At 35.1% G+C, this 21,070-nt stretch overlaps 1 protein-coding gene and 1 pseudogene across 1 annotated transcript in view; one reads left to right on the plus strand and one right to left on the minus strand.

Moving 5' to 3' along the window:
* CNBD1 (cyclic nucleotide binding domain containing 1) overlaps positions 1-21,070 on the minus strand; it is a 469,302-nt gene that overhangs the window by 195,517 nt on the left and 252,715 nt on the right. The gene's annotated exons all lie outside the window — the stretch shown is intronic.
* On the plus strand, positions 10,171-11,606 carry LOC100738396 (annotated as a pseudogene).

A 21,070-nucleotide genomic window follows, 5' to 3' on the forward strand; every position in this document is an offset into this window, starting at 1 on the left:
CCAGGGATCAACGAAAAGGGCTGGATTTTGGGAAGAATGGTCAGGGTCAGATCCCCTAGGACATGTGGATTTTTTTAAGGAATTTAGTTTTTATTAGAAGAGCAATGGTAAGTCAATAAACAAATTTAACTAGAGAATCAATGAAATTCAGTTTGTGTTTTGAAAACAACATTCCAGAAGCTAAGTAAATACCAGACTGGAAGGCAGAAGTAGTAGCCACCAAGAAACTACATAGGAGACTATTACATTATCCAAGTGGAAAGTTAGGGTGACTTGCACAGAGATGAAGTCAGTGTGATTGGAATAAAGCAGAAAAATAAAACCAAGATATATTTTAGAGATAAATTGAAAATACTTCCAGATATTTGTGTGTAAATGCGGTAGGGAGTATCAAGTATAATGCTTAGGTGTGTCACTTCAGTGGATCCTGATCTGATTTACAGAGAGAGAAAGAGAAATGGAAGAGAGAGTTTAAGAGTTATTTGGAGTGAGAAAGGTGTTCCATTTTGGGCATAATAAAGTGGATAAGCCAAAAAATGGCCCTAAACATGAACATAGAGTTCAGAGAAAGAAATCATGGCTTATTTGCTTTTGTATTTTTTCAATACCTAAAAACTTACTTCATTTTACAAGTTCATAAATTTTGACTTAGAAATTTCACTTATGGAGGGAAAGAGTGAGTTATACTGAGGGTTTGGAGTTATGGATGGAAACTATTACATTTAGAATGCACAATCAACAAGGTCCTACTGTATAGCACAAGAAACTATGTCCAATCTCTGGGGATAGACCATGATGGAAAAGAATATAAAAAAAAAGAATGTCACTTTGTTGTACAGCAGAAATTGGCACAACATTGTAAATCAACTATACTTTAATAAAAAAATTTCATTTATGGAAAGTTATATTTAGGAAATTTTTAAAATGTGGACAAATTCATTTACAATAATTTCATCATATACGATAGTAACGAAACTAGGAGAATGTGCATAAATAAACAATATTACAAAGAAAATTTAGGATTTGGTGAAAGAAAATGGAAATCAACAAAATGAGAAGGCAACATATAGAATGGTTTCCATATCTATCTTTTCCTCCATGTACATATAACATCCCAGCACCATAGACCTGATCTTGTATTGGCATTGTCACTAGGGAAAACAAGTGCTGGAGATATGGATAAAAATTTCAGAATGAAAAATAGTTAAAAGAAATAGGTGAGGGGGATTAATAGGTACAAAATTCCAGTTGCAAAATAAATGTCATGTATATAAAATGCACAATGTGAAGAATATAGTCAATAAATATGTAATATCATGGTATGATGACAGATGACATCTGGACTTATCATGATGATCATTTTGAAATGTATAGAAATATCAAGTCACTATGTTTTGAACCATGACCTAACATAGTGCATCAAAGAGAGGCAGAAGGTCTAAGTCCGTGTTTTAGAAACAACTTGCAATATGTTTGAACACTCAGTGTCTCTGGATTAACTCCCTGAAAATGCCCTGTACAGAGCAACTCTTCCGCATCAAGACCTAAGTTTGAAATGGCTTTGTAATCTAATAAAATTGTGCTCTGGAGTTTCCATCACTGCTCAGTGGTTAAGGAACCCAAATGACATCCATGAGGATGCGGGTTCGATCCCTGGCCTTGCTCAGTGGGTTAAGGATCTGGCGTTGCCATTGAGCTGTGGTGTAGATGGCAGATGCGGTTTAGATCCTGCTTTGCTATGGCTCTGGCATAGGCCAGCAGCTACAGCTCTGATTTGACCCCTACCCTGGGAACCTCCATATGCTACCAGTGAGGCCCTAAAAACCAAAAAACAAAAAGGACTCTGATCACATTTTGAACTTTAAATCTCATATTCTAGAGGTTTTCAAGGTTCAAAATAAACTTATGAAATACATACTGTATTTTAACAATATGGCATATTTTATATTCTTCTATATTTAGAAGTGGATAGGTACTTAGTTTTGCTGAATTCCTGGTAAGACATATCTGACAAATTATATTGTCCAGGTAAGTTAGACTGGGTGCTATAGAAATTGGTTTAGAACTTTCAGGGGATTCCTCAATCAAACCTGAAAGATAGGCTTATCAAATTTAATGCTCTAGCAATTTAAAATTCTCTATTTTTACTATTTTGTGGACTCTAGATGGATTTTTATGTGCATTCAATTTTGCTTAATGATTTTGCTCAGTATTTTCTATGTTTAAAATTAACAGATCATGTAGGTTTTGTCATTGTATTAGTCCCTTTTGATGATATCATTAAGTATAGGAGAGATTGCAAATTTTCTGTTACAATCAGCCTTCTCTTGAAGTTTTAACGGTGCAATAGCTGTCCCCCTTAAAGCTGATTGTGTCAATAAGAGTAAGTTCCTGCCAAAGCATTGTGAATGAGGTGATGTGGATAATTTTCCAGATTACATACACAAAGGGGAAATTATTTTCCCTTCCACTTCCACTCTTATGTTTTTCCTTGCAGATATATGTGTAGGTGACCTTATCTTTCTCCACTTAAGAAAAACTCAGTATCCTAAGGAATGGCAGAGTAGCATGAAAGCAAATTTAGTAACATCTCTAACCTGTTACACAAGCAAGGAAAAAAAACAACTCTAGATTATTTAAATCCTTAAATTTTAGGATCTCTTTGTTAGAAACAAAATCATTAAAATAAAATGCTTGAATCATAGGAAATACATCTTACCTTAGTTCAGTCATCAAAAGCTGCACTACAATATGTCCTGGATTTTTTAATTATCATAGGGAATTGCATCTAGTGGAACAATTCTACTGAAAGAAAAGTTTAAATGAGTTACAGCTAGTTCAGGAATCTTCCCATTCTTTACAGAAGATTCGGTGTCTTATTGAATCTGTTATGCACAGATTCCTCTACAGATTTATGTTTTGACTCAAAGTGATTTCAATAAAGACTGACTGTTGAGTATAATATATAAAAATTTTAATAATTTAAAAACATCCTATTGCTTTAAGTTGTTGACATTATTGTTCTAGAAGAATATATTAATAATTCAAGGACACAGTGATTTTTGAGCTTCATCTCAAATGTCACTCTGCTACAGATTAAGTCATAGAGGATATATGTATACTTTTTTTAATATTTAGTTTTTAGATGGTTTTGATGGGTTTTGTTTTATGACAAAGTTAGTACTACAAACTAGATCCAAATAAAAAAATATATTCTAAAAATCTCCTTGGTTTTTCCATCCCTTGGTTCTTTACACCTATGATTAACAACATATTTACATATTTGATAATATTTTTCAGAAAAATATAAACAATTTTTATAGGTAGTATTTGGAAATTAATTTTTATAATACTATTTGCTTAAAAATAAGTTGGAGCATAGAAACACTTAAGATGACAAAATTTAATCATCTTACAGATAATGCAATCTACTTGATGATTTGCACATGAAAAAGTTTGTATATATATTTAAAAGTGATATTTTTTGGGGGGTTTAACATCAGATGTTTAACCTCATCCTAATGGATAGCTACACTTTCTCTCGCTCATGCATTCTCTATTTCTTCTTCAGATAATTTTCTTTCTCTCCATAGTTCTATAAATTTTTATGTATTTGGATGCTGTTTTGGTAAGGACCCACAATTTTAGAACTAATATATTTTCCTGAAGAATTAAACTCTTGCCATTGCCTAGAGTACTTACAGTTGTTGCCTCATAGTAAATTTTGTTTTATATCAATAGAATTATATTTTTCTTTTTCTTTTTTTTTTTTTACTTTTTTTGTTTTGTTTTATTTTTTTAGGGTCACACTTGTGGCATATGGAGATTCCCAGGCTAGGGGTCAAATCAGCTGCAGCAGCCAGACTATGCCACAGCCACAGCCACGTGGGATCCCAGCTGCGTCTGAACTATACCACAGCTGATGGCAATGATGGATCCTTAACCCACTGAGTGAGGATCAAACCCACATCCTCATGGATCCTAGTCAGGATTGTTAACTGCTGAGCCATGAAGGGAAATCCTGTTTTCTTATAAATAGTATTTTCTTGGCGTATTTCTTTTTTCACATTTTGTGTGTTGCCTTTTCATTATCTTGATAGTATTCTATGAAGCACAGACATTTTAAATTTTGATTAAGTCCATTTTATATTTTTTCTTTTTGCATTGATGTCATATATAAGAATCTTTTGCAAAATCCAAGCTTATAAAAATTTACCTCTTTGTTTTCTTCTAAGAGTTTTATACTGTTACCTCTTAAATATTTGATCCATTTGAGTTAATTATTTGTATATACAATGTGAAATAAGAGTTTAGTTTCATTCTTTTACATGTTGCCTATCTAGTTGATTCAGCATCATAATGTTTTATTATGTCTTTGAGTGTATCTTTTTGTGTGGCTTTTGTGTGTGTGTGTTTGCTCTAGGTATTACATTATATACAAAACTTTTCAAAGTATCCCGATGTCAACATTGTACAACTTAAGGTATATAAATTTTATGTCTTTTTATTTTCCCTTTCTTTGCTTCAATCATTAAACATTATAAGAAAACTCAGGAAGAGAAGGACAGTCTCTTTTATTTATCCACATTTTTCCTGTTTCCTGTTTTCCTGATGTTCCAAGATTCTTTATTTTGACATTTCCTGTGTTTAGAGAATTTCCTTTAGCCATTGTTTTAGAATAGGATTGCTGGTGACAAATTCTCTTACTATTCATTCATCTGAAAATGTTTTTATTTTTCCTTTATTCTTGAAGGATGTTTCTACTTATATACAATTTTGAGTTTTTTTTTTTTTTTCAGCACCTAAAAATATTGCGTAATTTCCTTTTGGCCTCCAAGGCTGTATATAAATAAAAAAATAATTATATATGGGTGTGTATAGTGAAGATAATATCTCATTTTCTTTTTTCTTATTTTTATTTAATTATAATTGACATACAATATTATATTATTTTTCAAGTGCACAAAATAGTGATTTGACATTTATACATGTTATGCTTAGATCATTATGACAAATTTAGTAACCATCTGTCATATACAAAGTTATCACAATATTATTGACTATATCCCCTGTGTTATACATTACATCCTTATGACTTACTTTACAGCTAGAAGTTTGTTTCTCTTAATCTCTTTCACTTATTTTACCCAACCATCAAACCTATATCCCTCTGGCAACCACCACTTTGTTCTCTATGAGTCTATTTTTGTTTTGTTATTTGTTTTGTGTTTTAGATTACATATATAAGTGAAAATAAACAGTATTTGTCTTTATATGACTTATTTCACTAAGCATAATACCCATAATTTTTTCATTAATTTTTATAGCTGAATAAAATTCATGTATATATAAAATTCATCTTCTATATCCATTCATCTGTTGATGGACATTTAGGTTGCAGCCATGTCTTGGCTATTGTAAATAGTGCTGCTATGAACAGTGGGGTGCATGTATCTTTTTGAATTATGGTTTCTTAGTGTATGCGCCCAGGAGTGGGATTGCTAGATTGTATGGTAGCTCTATTCCTAGTTTCTTAAGGAATTTCCATACTGTTCTCCATAGTGCCTGCACCAATTTACATTCTTAGCAAGAGTGTAGGAGTGTTCCTGTCTCTCTACTCCCTCTCCAGCATTTATTATAGGTAGACTTTTAATGACGACCATTGTGACTGGTGTGAGGTAATACCTCATTGTAATTTTGACTTGCATTTCTCTATTAATTAATGATTTTGAGCAGTTTTTCATGTTCCTGTTACCCATCTGCATGTCTTCTTTGGAGAAATGTCTATTTTGTTCTTCCATTCATTTTTTGACTGTTTTATTATTATTACTATTATTAAGCTGTATGAGGTGTTTTTATATTTTGGAAATTAATCCCTTGTCAATTGCATCATTTGAAAATATTTCCTCCCAATCGGTAGGTTGTCTTTTCATTTGTTAATGGTTGCCTTTGCTGTGCAAAAACTTTTTCTTCTCTCTCTCTTTTTTTTTTTTTTTTTTTCTGTCTTTTTGCCATTTCTTGGCCTGCTTCCGTGCTATATGGAGGTTCCCAGGCTAGGGGTCCAATCAGAGCTGTAGCCGCTGGCCTACGCCACAGCCACAGCAATGCGAGGATCCGAGCCGTGTCTGCAACCTATACCACAGCTCACAGCAACACTGGATCCCTAACCCACTGAGCAAGGCCAGGGATCAAACCCACAACCTCATGGTTCCTAGTCAGATTTCGTTAACCACTGAGCCACAACAGGAACTCCGATTAGTTCACATTTCTTTATTTTTGTCTTTATTTCCATTACTCTAGGAGGTAAATCCAAATCAGATATTGCTGTGGTTTTTATCAGAGAGTTTTCTAAATGTGTTTTCCTCTAGGATTTTTATAGTATCTAGTCTTTCATTTAGGTCTGTAATCTATTCTGGTGTTTTTGTATATGGCATTAGAAAATATTCTAATTCCATTCTTTTACATGTAGGTGTCCATTTTTCTCAGAACCTCTTATCTTTCCTCTGCTGTATGTTCTTGCTTCTTTGTCAAAGATTGTTGGTCACAGGTGCTTGGATTTATCTCTGGACTTTCTGCCCTGTTCCACTGATCTATATTTTGTTTTGTACCAAACAACACTTTTTTGATAACTGTAAAGTTTTAGTTTAGTCTGAAGTCAGGGAGATTCCTCCAGCTCCATCCTTTCTCAAGACTGTTTAGGCCATTTAGGATCTGAGTTGTTTACACACAAATTTTTCAATTTTTGTTCTAGTTCTGAGAAAAATTCCATTGGTAATTTGATAGGGATTGCATTGAATCTGTAGATTGCATTGAGTAGTATGTTTATTTTAACAATACTTCTTCTTCCAATCCAAGAAAATGGTGTATCTTTCCATCTGCTGTGTTGTCTTTAATTTCTTTCACTGGCATCTTGTAGTTTTTGAATTATAGCTTTTTAGTTCCTTAGGTAGTTTTATTTCTAGTTATTTCATTATTTTTGATACAATGATAAATGGCATTGTTTCTTTAATTTCTCTTTCCTATATTTTGTGGTTAGCATATAGATATACAACAGATTTTTGTATATTAATTTTGTATCCATCAACTTTACTGAATTAATTGAATAGCTCTCATAGTTTTCTGGTAGTGTCTTTAGGGTTTTCTATGAATAGTATCATGTCATCTGCAAACAATGACAGTTTTACTTCTTTTCCAATTCACGTTATTTTATTTTTTTAAATTATCTGATTGCTGTGGCTAAGACTTCCAAAACCACGTTGAATGAAATAGACAAGAGTGACGGAGGCCCGCTCATCAACCCAGGTTCCGAAGTCAGCAGTGCTGCAGAAATAAGAAGAAAGAGACACAGAAATAGAGTGGGGATCAGGGGGCTCCCTCCTTCAAGAGGCAATAGCAACCCTCTGAACCAACTCATGGTTTTTATTTACTATTTTCTACTTCCTTGTATGTACAGGGCATACATCGGTATTTTACTTCAAACTTATTGGAAGCAAGATATGCTAGGACAGTCATTCCTGAGCATATAAAGTAATCATAAATGTTTTAGCCCTCCCAGGCCATAATTTGTTGTTTGCTTCAAGCCATCTATGGCTTCTCCCATAAACCCCCAAGGCTCCAGTCCTGAAAATGTCAGAGCTGATGGTTTTTCATCAGCAACCTCAGTGCTTCAGCAATCTTGTTTTCAAGATGCCATTTTTTGATGTTGTTCTCATTTGTTTTGCCTCAAGGAACAAAAGAGAGTCACAAGACTTTATAAAGTATAGACTGACCTTCTACAGCCACTCTTTGGCGCCAGTCTTTTCTTTCCATTCTTTGTCACGTCGCATATTCATGCCTGCAACACAAGAGCATACATCTTTGTCTTGTTCCTTATTTTAGAGGAAATGCTTTCAGCTTTTCACCACTGAGTAGGATGTTAACTATGGATTTGTTATAAATGGGCTCTATTATGCTGTGGTATGTTCCCTCTATGACAACTTTCTGAAGAGTTTTTATCGTAAATGGATGTTGAATTCTATCCAAACCTTTTTCTGCATCTATTGAGATGATCACATAGTTTTTATTTTTTGATTTAGGTATTGGAGAAAAAAAAGGGAGAGGGCCAAATCAATAAAGTCAGAAATGAAAAATTTACAACTCATACCCCGGAAATATAAATGACCTTCCTTTTTTTCCTTGATGAGTTTGGCTACAGGCTTACCAAATTTGTTTATCTTTTCAAAGAACCAACTCTTGGTTTTAGTTTTATTGATCTTTTCTTTTCTTTTTTCTTTTTTTTTTTCCAGTCTGATTCCATTTATTACTGCTCTGATCTTTATTCTTTTCTTCCTTCTTCTAACTTTGGGCTTTGTTTGTTCCTCTTTTTCTAATTTGTAAGTTTAGAGTGTTTATTTCAGATTTTGCTTGTTTGTCTTAAATATTTATTGCTATGAATTTCCTTGTAGAACTCACTTTGCTGCATCACATACACTTTTTGACAGTTGCGTTTTCACTGTTGTCTATTTCCAGGTGTTTTTTAATTTCTTCTTTCATTTATTCATGGTTCCATTTGTTGTCCATAAGCATCTCTTTTAGAAGCCACATGTTTGTGTTTTTTCTAGTTTTCTTCTTATAATTGAAAATGATGGTGGTCAGAAAATACCTATGATATGATTTCAGTTTTCCTAAATTTACTGAGACTTATTTGTACCCTAAAATATGATCTATCACAAAGAATGTTCCATGTGCATTTGAAAAGATTTTGTATTCCATGTGTTCCCCTCCTCCCGAGTGTTCTGTATATATTTATTAAGTCTATAATGTGCTCTTTACAGTTAATGTTCCCTTATTGATTTTCTGTATGGATAATCTAAGTTAAAATACCCTATTACTGTATTACTGTCAGTTTCTCCCTTTATGTCTTCATATTTGCTTTGTGCATTTAGGTGTTATTTGTTGGGTGAATAAATATTTACAAATTTTATATCCTCCTATTGGATTAAATTTTTATCACTATGAAGTGTCTTTCCTTGTTTCTTGATTTAAAGTATACAGCTTTTTAAAGCAGATTTTGAGGAGTTCCTGCAGTAGCACAAAGGATCTGTGGCATTTTGAGAGTGCTGGGATATGAGTTTGATTCCCAGCCCAGCACAGTGGGTTAGGTTGTGACTGTGGTTGAGATCTGATCCCTGACCCAGGAGCTCCATATGCCATGGGGTGACAAAAATTAAATAAATAAATAAATAAATAAATAAATAAATAAGCTTTTGAAAGTCTAGAGTCACCCCTCAGATTCCACAGGAAATTGTTTCAAGGACCCGCAGTGAGTACCAAAATCCACAGATGCTCAGGTCTCATATTGGGCCATCCCAATCCATGATTTCCATACTCATGGATATAGAGAATCAATTGTATACTTATCAAAAAAAAAAAAAGACACATATACATGGTCCCCCACACAGTTTAAACTGGTGTTGTTCAAGGGTCAAATGTATTTGGTCTAAGTATTGCACCCCAACTTTCTATTCATTTCCACTTACATGTAATAATTTTTCCCATCCATTCACTTGGAATCTGTGTATGTTTTTAGATCTGAAGTGAATCTCTTTTAGGCAGCATATATATGGATTTTATTTTTTTTTAATCCATTCATGAACCCTATATCTTTTAATTGGACATTTTGTTAATTTACATTTAAAATAATTGTTGATAGGTATGTAATTATTTATATCTTGTTATTTGCATTCTAGTTGTTTTTGTAGTTCTCCTTCCTTTCTGTTTTTCTTCTTATCCACCCTTGCAATTTGCTGACTTTGTTTTTGGTTAGATTTACATTCCTTTTTCTTTATTTTTTTGTGTATCTGTTATAGGTTTTTGATTTGTAGTTACCATGATGGTTATATATAACAACCTATGTATATAGCTATATATTTTTAAGTTGATAGTGGTTTAAATTTGTGTGCATTCTCAAAGCAGAATGTTTTTATGTCCTCCTACTATTCAATGCTTTTGATGACATATTTTATATATTTTTATTTTGTGTGTCTCCACTATTTTAGATATAAATAATTTTACTACATTTGTCTTTTAATCTTCATGTTAGCTTTACAGATGATTGATCCACTACATTTACTATATGTTTTCTTTTATCGGTGAGATTTTTTTTCTTTCATAATTTTCTTGTTTCCAGTTATGGCTTTTTCTTTTCCATTTAAAGAAGTCCCTTTAAGGATAGTCCCCTCAGTCACCACCACCACCACCCCTCTGCCAGCACTCCAGTGTCACCTTGCACTGGTGGTCCTCTGTGAGAGGGAGCAAAGTGGCCAGTGTCTAGGTGTATAACAGACAGAGGCCATGTGGACAGCAGTGAGGCAGCCTGTGGTGCTGCACACTGGGCAGTGGTATTTCCATGAATCCAGTCTGTAAAACCCATGCATTTTAATGTGGACAACAAATTCTGTGTTCATCAGAACATTTCCACTGTTGCACTGAGGACACACTCATCTTCAGTGGCCTTGAAATTCCTGGAGTACTGTTTTTATGAAAATATTTTCTTTTTTTTTTTTCTTTTTATGGCCATCCCTGAGGCATATGGAAGTGCTCATGCTAGAGGCTGAATTGGAGCCACAATGCAGGCCTATAGCTTAGCCACAGCAACACCAGATCCAAGCCACACCGTGACCTACATGGCTCCTTGAGGCAATGCCAGATCTTTAGCCCACTGAATGAAGCCAGGAATTGAACTCACATCCACACAGATACTATGTTGGTTCTTAACCTTCTGAGCTGCAATGGGAACCCCAATGGCAAAAATTTCTTAAAATCCATCTCTTTGTTTTCCACTTTGTTTTCTTTCATAAAATATCAGGAAACCTTGAACACCTTTGGTATTAAAGAGTTTGACTGCCTTTTCTTGAATAAAGGCTTTAGTGCCAAGTATATTATGGACCAAATAAATTAATAAAGTTTCTTTGTTCTGATAATAAGGATGCTTTCTCTGTTATAATGCAGACCTGGGAGATATTCTGAAGAAACATCTGAGATGGTTAAAAAGTCTTCCTCTGGTCATCCCCTTTAATGCAGTCAAATGCAATGAATGCAGAACCATAGTGAAAAATTTAGCTGCCATCAGAACAGAATTTGATCGTGCCAGCATGACTGAAAAACAATTGGTGCAGAGTGTCGAGATGTCTCCAGGGAGGTACCTGTATGAATTCCTATAAAAAGATTGTGTAGCAAATTAGGTATGCTGTCAATAATGTAGTTCAGATTATGACTTTTGATAGTGAAGTCAAGTTGATGACAGTTTTCAGGGAACATTCAAAGGTAAAGTTGGTTTTGTGGATTGCAACTAGTGATTCCAAAGCAATCTGTCTCCACAGTGCTAAATTTGGCACCACACTCAAGACTAGCAGGCTTCTTTTGGAATGAGCAAAAGAGCTAAAAAAGTATTAATGTCATTGGTGTCAGCTTCCATCAAATGTCTGTGCTCATCCTAAGACTCTTGCAGTCCATCTCTCGATATATGCTGTGTCTTTGACATGGCAGTTGAGGTTTGTTTCAAAATGTATTTGCTTGATATTAGTGGTGGCATTCCTGGATCTAAGGAGATTTCCACTGGGCTGTGATTGCTTCAGCATGCCAGTGGGTGGAGTTGGCCCCCAGGCCAGCTAGTTATAAAGCCTAGCCTCCACTGCAATTATGCTAGTGGCATGGACTGGTCCTTAACCTGGCTGTCTATGAAGCCTGGCTGTAACTATTACAGGTGTGCTGATTTACAGGCCTGGCCCCTGAATGACTGGCTGCAAAACCTGATGACATCTGTCATAGGCATGCTGTTATGGGGGGCTGGCCTTCCAGAGCAGGAGCAACTTTGGAGGGGACCAGTACTGGCAGAGTCCACTCATCAGATGGTGCAAGGCTGGATCCCAGGAGTAGAAGCCACTATGAAGGGGCATTAGTCCTGGCCAGTGTAGCCTGCCAGGTAGGGGGAGGCAGGAGCCACCCCCAGAGACTGGTCAGGGTGAGCGTTTTGGGTGGGGTGGTCCTCAGGGTAGTGTCAGGGCCTAGCACATGCTATTAATTAGGTTGCTGAGAGTGACAGAAATGGTGCCCACCAGCACTAGGCCAGCTAGGTTGAAGTATTTTAAAAAATGGTGTCTGACAGCATTTTTTGTCCCTATAGAAAGTTCTAATGGATCCCTGCACTTCTGGCACTCTCCCTAAGTTTAGCAAATGAATCTCCTTCTTATCCAATACAGATTTTTTCAAGCTGTTGCCCCTGTGCTGGGATTTGGAGCAAGTGAGCTTATGCATGAGCTCTTCAAGAGAACAATCTTGGCTTCCCATAAACTCAGGCTTTCCCAAATTTTTCAAAGTCAGACAAATGGGCACTCATGTTCCAGAGCAAGTCCCCCTGGGGTAGGGAGCTCAACATGGTCCTAGAACCATCTCTCCTTGAGGGAACTCTGCAGTTGTAGTACCCCTTCTGCTTATAGGTCACTGCCCCTGGAATGTGGGTTCTGACTGGACCATATCTCTGCCCTTCCTACCCACCTCAAGGGCTTTGTCTTTATATTCTTAGTTGTAGAAAATCTGTTCCACCAGTCTTCAGGCTGCTCTCAGAGACAGTTGTGCTATATACAGTTGTAGTTTCTAAGGGTCTGTGGGCCAATGTTAGCTCAGGATCATCCTTCCATTATCTTGATCCAGACACTATACTATCTCATTTTTTAAATTATCTTTTTATTACTAGTTAGGCTAACCTTTTTAAAATGTATTTATTAGCCTATGTATTCTTTTTTTGTGAATTCACTTGTGAATCAATATGGATTTTTTTTTTTTTAGCCTTTCAATTCCCTTCATCCATTTCTCCCACCCCCCACCTCCAGCAACCACCAATCAGTTGCCTATTTCTATAAGCTTGGTTTTTTTTGGTTTTGTTTTGTTATGTGTTTTCCATATATAAGAGAGATTAGATGGTATTTGTCTTCTCCAACTTATTTCACTTAGCACACCACTCTCCTGAACCCAAGGTATGGAGAAGGTTTCTTTTGTTTTTGTTGTTGTTATTGTTGTTGTTGTTGTTAAATACTTTTAGTATTTACACTTTTAATATTGACACTCACTTGTATTTGTAAGTATTATTATATCATTAATTGGAATAGGGTATCTTACTCAGTGTCTTGATCATAGGAGGCCCCCAAGCCAGAAGTTAAGTGCCTAGATAATTTGGGAAGCAGAAATGTAAGACTAAGAGCTGGTGGCTCCGGCATAGTCATGATGCTTTGAACAAAAGAACCAACTGCTTCAGAATGGTTACAGAAGATGTCTTCAGAAACTATAATCAGAAAAACTACTTCCACATTATAGCAGATGAAAAGTATCGTCATTTGACATAATGACTTCAAAAGGCATAACAGAAATTTGTCATATATATAAGAAGGCAGATATGGAAGTGAGAATTCCTTCAACTTCCATTCTACTCCTACCTCACAAGGCCACAAATACAGAGAAGCCACAGCCAAGACTGCACCATGCTGCATTTTTTTTAAATTAGGACTTTCTGCTTAATTCCACTTCCTATGGGGGCTAGAAGAATAATATTTGAATCAGTCAATTTTTTAATATCCCATGAAAATTCCTAGAACTTATATGAGACTTTTTTTTACATATATCTTTGGGACTAAACTAAAAGAATATCCTGCCTCATTTATATCAATAAAAGCCCTTGGTGTTTATAAAATACAGTTTGAAGGATTATGCACTTAGATTACGGCAAATACTGGTGGAACCTGATTCTCTGCTTATTTGGAATTCATAAACAAATGCAAATAAATACTCATTGAAATATAAAAAGTAAAATGATACACTCGGATTCTACTATAAAACTGAGTTTGCCAGCTCTTTACATATAAAGGAAAAAAGACTACTAGAATTTTTTTTTTAATTGAAAGAAGTAATGGATACCATAATCCTTTCTCAAACTGTGTAAAATACTTTAGCTTGATCCTGCCAAATGATAATTAGCAGGCCATTAAATTGCATGGAAAATGAGATATCTTATTTCCTACACAATGTAACTTGCGTAACAATGAAAAGAGTTTATTAAGGAATGGTTCTGTTTTAGTTTGTGTTCACTTTCTTTTACTCCAGATAGTATACTTAATGTAAATCCTTGGATTGATATTATGCTAACAATTTTTATGTGATATTTTGAACTGATTAGACTAAGAACTAGACTAAGAGCAAAAAGTCTTTAAAGATAGTACTAGAGTATTCATTACTTTGAATGACAGATCTTTGGACAGACCCTCAACTCCCGATTTTATCTTAATGATGAGATAAACTTGCTGTTGAGCATAAAATTCATTGGGTAAAAATTAAACTCTCATTATAATTTCCCATGATAGCACTGCACAATGATCATAATTTTGATACAGAACATAATCCATTTCATTAAAATCATTTATTGAGGCTTAGTGTGTGTCTAGAGCCATGCTAAGAGCTCTATGTGTTAACTCATTTAGTCTTCTCATGAACCTAAAAACTAGATCCTGTTTATGAACTCCTCTTAGCAAAGGAAGTAATTGAGCAGAGATATTATGTAACTTATCCAAGGTCAAAGCTGCTAATTGTTGAGTCCAGATCTTATGCCAGGCAGTGTGACTCAAAAGAGATCAAATCTAAGGACTGACAAATAATAATCTAGGCACACTCTGTTTATCTTCTCAGGATCAGACATTGTCCTAGGCACTTTGTACATGATAACCCATTACATTTGTATAAAAACCTATTACATATATTAACCCAATTTAATTTTATTTTTATTATTTTTAATCATTTATTTATATATTTTTTCTACTGTACAGCATGATGACCCAGTTACACTTACATGTATATACATAAAAAGTATCATAAATTTAGTAATGTGCTCATAGTCATATAATGCAATGATTAGTGGATCCTGAATTCATCTGCCTGATTCAGAAGCCCATGCTATTGACAAGGAAAATTTATGGCCACCTTCAGTTTACTCCAACTTTATGAGATATATCAAATAGAGAAATCATAGCTTTTTACTTATGCCAAACATTTTATTTTGCATTTCAAAAATCAAACAGACTGCTTTGCACAATAAAAGGGAAAATAGACAAAAGTACCAGGAATGAAAATACATCAATCATACAGATACTAAAGTTACAACCAAAACCTCAAGATTTTGAGATCTCGCTGACCTGCCTGAGCTTGTTTGACAGCAATAGTAGCCCTGGGAGCCCATTCAAGCCTCCAAGCAAAGCCCCCTGTGTATAGACACTTCAAAAAGGAGATGGGGAAAGGCAGGGGAAAAAACATCATTTTTTATTTTTATGTCAGTCAAAGTATTGTCTGATGCATTCTCCTGAAAGAAAAAGAAATCAAATGTGTCTTTATATTTAGTCAGTTGTCAATGACTCTAAGTAAACAGGGCAGTCATAATGTAGGGTACCAATGTATTTTTTAACTTTGGCCAAGATAGTCACCTTATTGTTATTACTTTTGGCTTGAATTCTGCAATTCGAACTGACATAATGTCATCCACTGTTGTTAAAGTTTCTCTTCCTTGTTTCCCACTAGATAAGCTCCATAATTTTCTATTTTTGATTTATTGAAATATGTAGACATGCATACAAAAAATCTCATTGCATAAATTATTCAAAGTCAGTTGGACAGACCAATGATTTAAAAAGCTATTACAAAAGAAATAATATTGTTAATCAACTTTAAATCTTAGAAATAAAATGGTGTATAAACAATTGCTGATAAATTTGCAGCATTAACTTGCTTTCTGGAGAGAATTATTTTTTGAGATAATGTTCATCTTCTGGTACCTCTGCCATGAAAACTCATAAATGCAGAGACTTTCCATAAGCTTTACTATCCTAATAACTCACCCGATGCAAGGGGTCACAAGCTCATTTAACTTTGTACCATAGACTTCAAAGTAAGAGATTTTCATCAAATTGTAGATCTTGGTCCACTTCCCTACTCCAAATGCATGTAGCAAATAAGTGTATGCTTCCTTTTTTACCTTTTTTCTGACTAGAATTCTATCAGGAAACTGAGCTTCTGACTCATAACTACTATAGACAGTATGCTTCTGAATTTGACCTTTGATAGAGAAATAAAAAGAGAATGACAGCACCATGATTCTCTCTTCTTTATTCCCATAACAGACTGAAATCCCAGCCCTGATTAAAATTAAATTGGACAAAAGGCATTACACAGCAACATTTTTAAATATAACAATAATTGATATATTGAACCACAAAGACATATCTATGTATATGTCTGATTATAAGTATATTTTATCACATACAGTTAAAGGATCATGGGGATAATTATGAGCCAAAGAAATTATTAGTTGCTGAAAGAAGCGGAAATGCTTTAGTTTCATTTACAAAATGGTAGTAATAGTGTTCACTTTAAAAACTATCATGAGGATTAAGTGAAACCATGCATGCAAAATATTTACTATTGTGCTGATATACACTGCACACATAATAAGATGTTAAGTATTGATAGTGAACAGGCCTATTACCCACACACTCCTCTTAAGACTTGACTATGACTTTAAGTACCACTAAACATGAACATCTGCCATGTGTATTCTCTAGACTATAAATATGCCTGAGCTTCAGGAGAATATATATAATGAACAACTGTACATCTCTACTTGGATGTTTACAAAGCATGCCCAGCTCAGTGTGCTGGAAAAAGTTTTACATTTCCATCCAACCAAATATAATTCACCTCCATTCAAAAATGTACAAGTTGTCCTAGATTTTCCCTTTTTTACATCACACGTTTCCTACTTCTGTTGATTCAATTTTTTTTTTCTGTCTTTTTGCCTTTTCTGGGGCCGCTCCTGTGGCATATGGAGGTTCCCAGGCTAGGGGTCTAATCGGAGCTATAGGCACCAGCCTACACCAGAGCCACAGCAATGCGGGATCCAAGCTGAGTCTGCGACCTACACCACAACTCACGGCAACGCCGGATCCTTAACCCACTGAGCAAGGCCAGGGATCGAACCCGCAATCTCATGGTTCCTAGTCGGATTCGTTAACCACTGCACCATGATGGGAATTCCCTCAATTTTCTAAGTATAGTCCATGTCCATATATCCTTATCCATTATCACCAGGGCCATATGTGTATTTCAAGATCTGATCATTTCTTGCCTGGATTCCTGCTGGCCTTTTTAATTGATTTCTCAGCTTCCATTTGTGTACACTTCAGTATATCTTCAACACTGCCACAACAGCTGTCAAAGGCAAATCTGACCATGTTACTCACTAGTAAAATACTTTAGTGACTCCTAATTACCAACAGGATAAAGACCAAATTCTTTAATGTCTGGATCTTTTAGATAAATGTCATCTTCTTACTACCAAATTATGAAGATAATAAATAAAAGGAAGAGAAATAGGTAAGTTAAACACTTCCTTAATTACTGATAAATATGATGAATATATAGTTTATACTTTCAGTTAAGTGTGCTTCTTAACATTGAATCCCACAATCAGAAAAATTACCCTCCCAGCCCCAGGTGGAGCCAAACTAGAGCAAGTCCTCCCACCTGAAGAATGTGTTCCCAGATGGCAGTACAACTGCCATTCTCAAGAGGAAGAATGGTCTCTACTAGAAGTATTACAGTTTCAGGTCTTATGTTTAAGTCTTTAATAGATTTTGTGTTGATTTAAGTGTACAATTTCATTATTTTGAACGTGGATAACCAGTTTTCCTAACACCATATGTTGAAGAGACTATCCTTTGTATACTCTTGGCTCCCTTGTGGAAGATCAGCTGATGTACATGTGAGTTTATCTGAGGACTTTCTATTTGTTGAGATAGGCTTCTGTCTTTATGTCAAATATTAGCCTTGGCGATGATTTCTTAAATATGACACAAGAAGCATAGGCAACAAAATCAAAAATAGATATGTGGGCCTACATTAAACTAAAAAGCTTCTGCATGGCAAAAGCAACCCAATGAAAAGGCAACTCATGGACTAGGAGAAAATATTTACAAACTATGTATCTAATAAATGGTTAATATCAAAAAATAATTTTTTTCAATTTTATGTTTTTTTCGATTCAATAGCAAAAAACCAAGTAACCCAATTTAAAAAAAAAAATAGTCAGAGAACTTGAATAGACATTTCTCAAAGAAGATATACAAATGGTCAGCAGTCACATGAAAAGATTCTCAACATTTTTAATCATCAATGAAATACAAATCAAAACTTCAATGAGATATTATTTCACACTTGTTAGGGTGGTTGTTATCAAAAAACCTAACCACAAAAAACAGCAAGTGTTGATGAGGATGTAGAGAAATTGTACACTGTCAATGAGAATGTTAAAATGGTGCAACCATTCTTTTTTTTTTTTGTCTTTTTGCCATTTTCTTGGGCAGCTCTCGTGGCATATGGAGGTTCCCAGGCTAGGGGTCGAATCGGAGCTGTAGCCCCTGGCCTATGCCAGAGCCACAGCAACATGGGATCCAAGCCGCGTCTGCAACCTACACCACAGCTCACAGCAATGCTGGATCGCTGGCCCTCTGAGCAAGGCCAGAGATACAACCTGCAACCTCATGGTTCCTAGTCGGATTTGTTAACCACTGAGCTATGACAGGAACTCCAAACCATTCTTAAAATAGTACAGAATTTTCCAAAAAGATTAAAATTAGTAATATCATAAGATCCAGAATTCCTACTTCTGGTTGTTTATCCAAAACAGATGAAATAACTATCTCAAAGTGATATCTTCATTCTCATATTCAGGATTATTTACAGCAACAAAGATGTGAAAACAAACTATCATTCATCAATGAATGGATGGATGGAATGTACATATTAAATGAAATATGATTTAGCCCTGAAAAAAGAAATCCTATTATATGTGGCAATACGTATTATTCTTGAGCACATTATGCTAAATGAAATCAACCATTTGCTAAAAGTTGATACTGCATGATATCACTTATATGAGGTATAGCTGTACATACTGCATGATATCATTTACATGAGGTATCGAAAATACTCAAACACAAAATAGAGTAGAATGGTGTTGTATAGTCTGAAGTCCGGGAGCCTGATTCCTCCAGCTCCATTTTTCTTTTTCAGGATGTCTTTGGCTAGTCTGGGTCTTTTGTGCTTCCAAACAAACATTAACATATTTTGTTCAAGTTCTGTGAAAAATGTTCTTGGTACTTTGTTAGGGATTGCATTGAATCTATAGATTGTCTTAGGTAGTATAGTCATTTTGATAATATTAACTCTTCCAATCCATGAGCATCATATATCTTTCCATCTATTTGTGTCATCTTTGATTTTTTTCATCACTGTCTTAGAGTTTTCAGAGTACAGAAGATCTAAACAGACAATTCTCCAAAGAAGACATACAGATGGCCAAAAAACACATGAAAAGATGTTCAACATCACTTATTCTTTAGAGAGATGCAAATCAAAACCACTCTGAGGTACCACCTTATACCAGCCAGAATGGCCATCATCAAAAAGTCTACAAAGAACAAATGCTGGAGAGGGTGTGGAGAAAAAGGAACCCTAGTACACTTGGTGGGATAGTAAATTGGTTCAACCACTGTGGAAAGCAGTATGGAGATGCCTCAGAAAACTAAACATAGAACTACCATTTGATCCGGCCATCCCACTCCTGGGCACCTATCCAGAGAAAACCATGACTCACAAAGACATGTGTACTCCAATGTTCATTGCAGCACTATTTGCAATAGCCAAGACATGGAAACAAACTAAATGTCCATCGACAGAGGAGTGGATCAAGAAGATGTGGTACATACACACAATGGAATATTACTCAGCCATTAAAAATAACAAAATACCAGCATTTTTTACAACATGGATGGACCTAGAAATTATCATGCTAAGTGAAGTCAGCCATACAATGAGACACCAACATCAAATGCTTTCACTGACATGTGGAATCTGAAAAAAGGACAGATGGAACTTCTTTGCAGAACAGATGCTGACTCACAGACATTGAAAAACTTATGGTCTCAGGAGGAGACAGTTTGGGTGATCGGGGATGTGCTTGTGTTGTGGGATGGAAATCCTGTGAAATCAGATTGTTATGATCATTATACAACTACAGATGTGATAAATTTGAGTTATCAAAAAAAAAAAAATTAAAAAAGAGTAGAATGGTGTTTTCCCAGGGTTGAGAGGAGGGGGAAAAGGGGAGTTGACTTTCAGTAAGTATAAAGTTTCAGTTTTGCAAGATAATTAGCTTTTAGATAAATGCTGTATAGTGTTTCTATAGTTGACAATACTGAATACACTTAAAAATTTTAAAAAAATAAATAAATAAATAAGGCTCTCCTAAATGTTCTTAACACAGTGAGGAAAAAATTTAAGTTTAAAAAAGGAAGAATGGTGAATATATGCTAATACTTTCATTTAAAGATATATTAATTGACCTCTCAAAGAGGTGGTCCCGCACAAGCCCCTTAGAATGGAATAAGTAAGGCTGTGTATATTGTACCAGTGGAACTCCTTTCACTGGAAGAAAAGTCATGTTTGGTCTGCCATAATGACAAGCCTGGCCCACCAAGGCCTTTGTGATCTGACCACTAGCAACTACTCCTGTATCTTTATCCGCAACACTCCCTGTCACCTAGGTCTTACTGTCAATTTCAAAGTACATTTCATAGCTGGTTAATAGTTTTTTAACAAGAACAACAAAGTTGGTAACAGCAGAAATTCTGTAATTGAGCAATTTTGAAAAATGCTGCGTCAAATAAAGATAAACAGCTTTCTTCACTTTGAGTATATTCATATCCTTTAATATGCTAATGGGCATTGTGATTTTCCAAGGAAGGGACAGACCATACATGTTTGCAGATCATACAGGATTGTTCTTGAGGCATTCTTTGGAAAATAGTAAAAGCATTCCACTCACAGTTCTGAATATATCTCATTCTCTCATGTCTTTAAACTACTGAACATGCTGTTCCACTGCTTAAATATACTTCCCTCCTCTTCTTAACCAACTCTCCATGGCCTTTAAAACTCA

This window comes from Sus scrofa, chromosome 4 (genome assembly GCF_000003025.6).
Source record: "Sus scrofa isolate TJ Tabasco breed Duroc chromosome 4, Sscrofa11.1, whole genome shotgun sequence".
NCBI classification, from domain to species: domain Eukaryota; kingdom Metazoa; phylum Chordata; class Mammalia; order Artiodactyla; family Suidae; genus Sus; species Sus scrofa.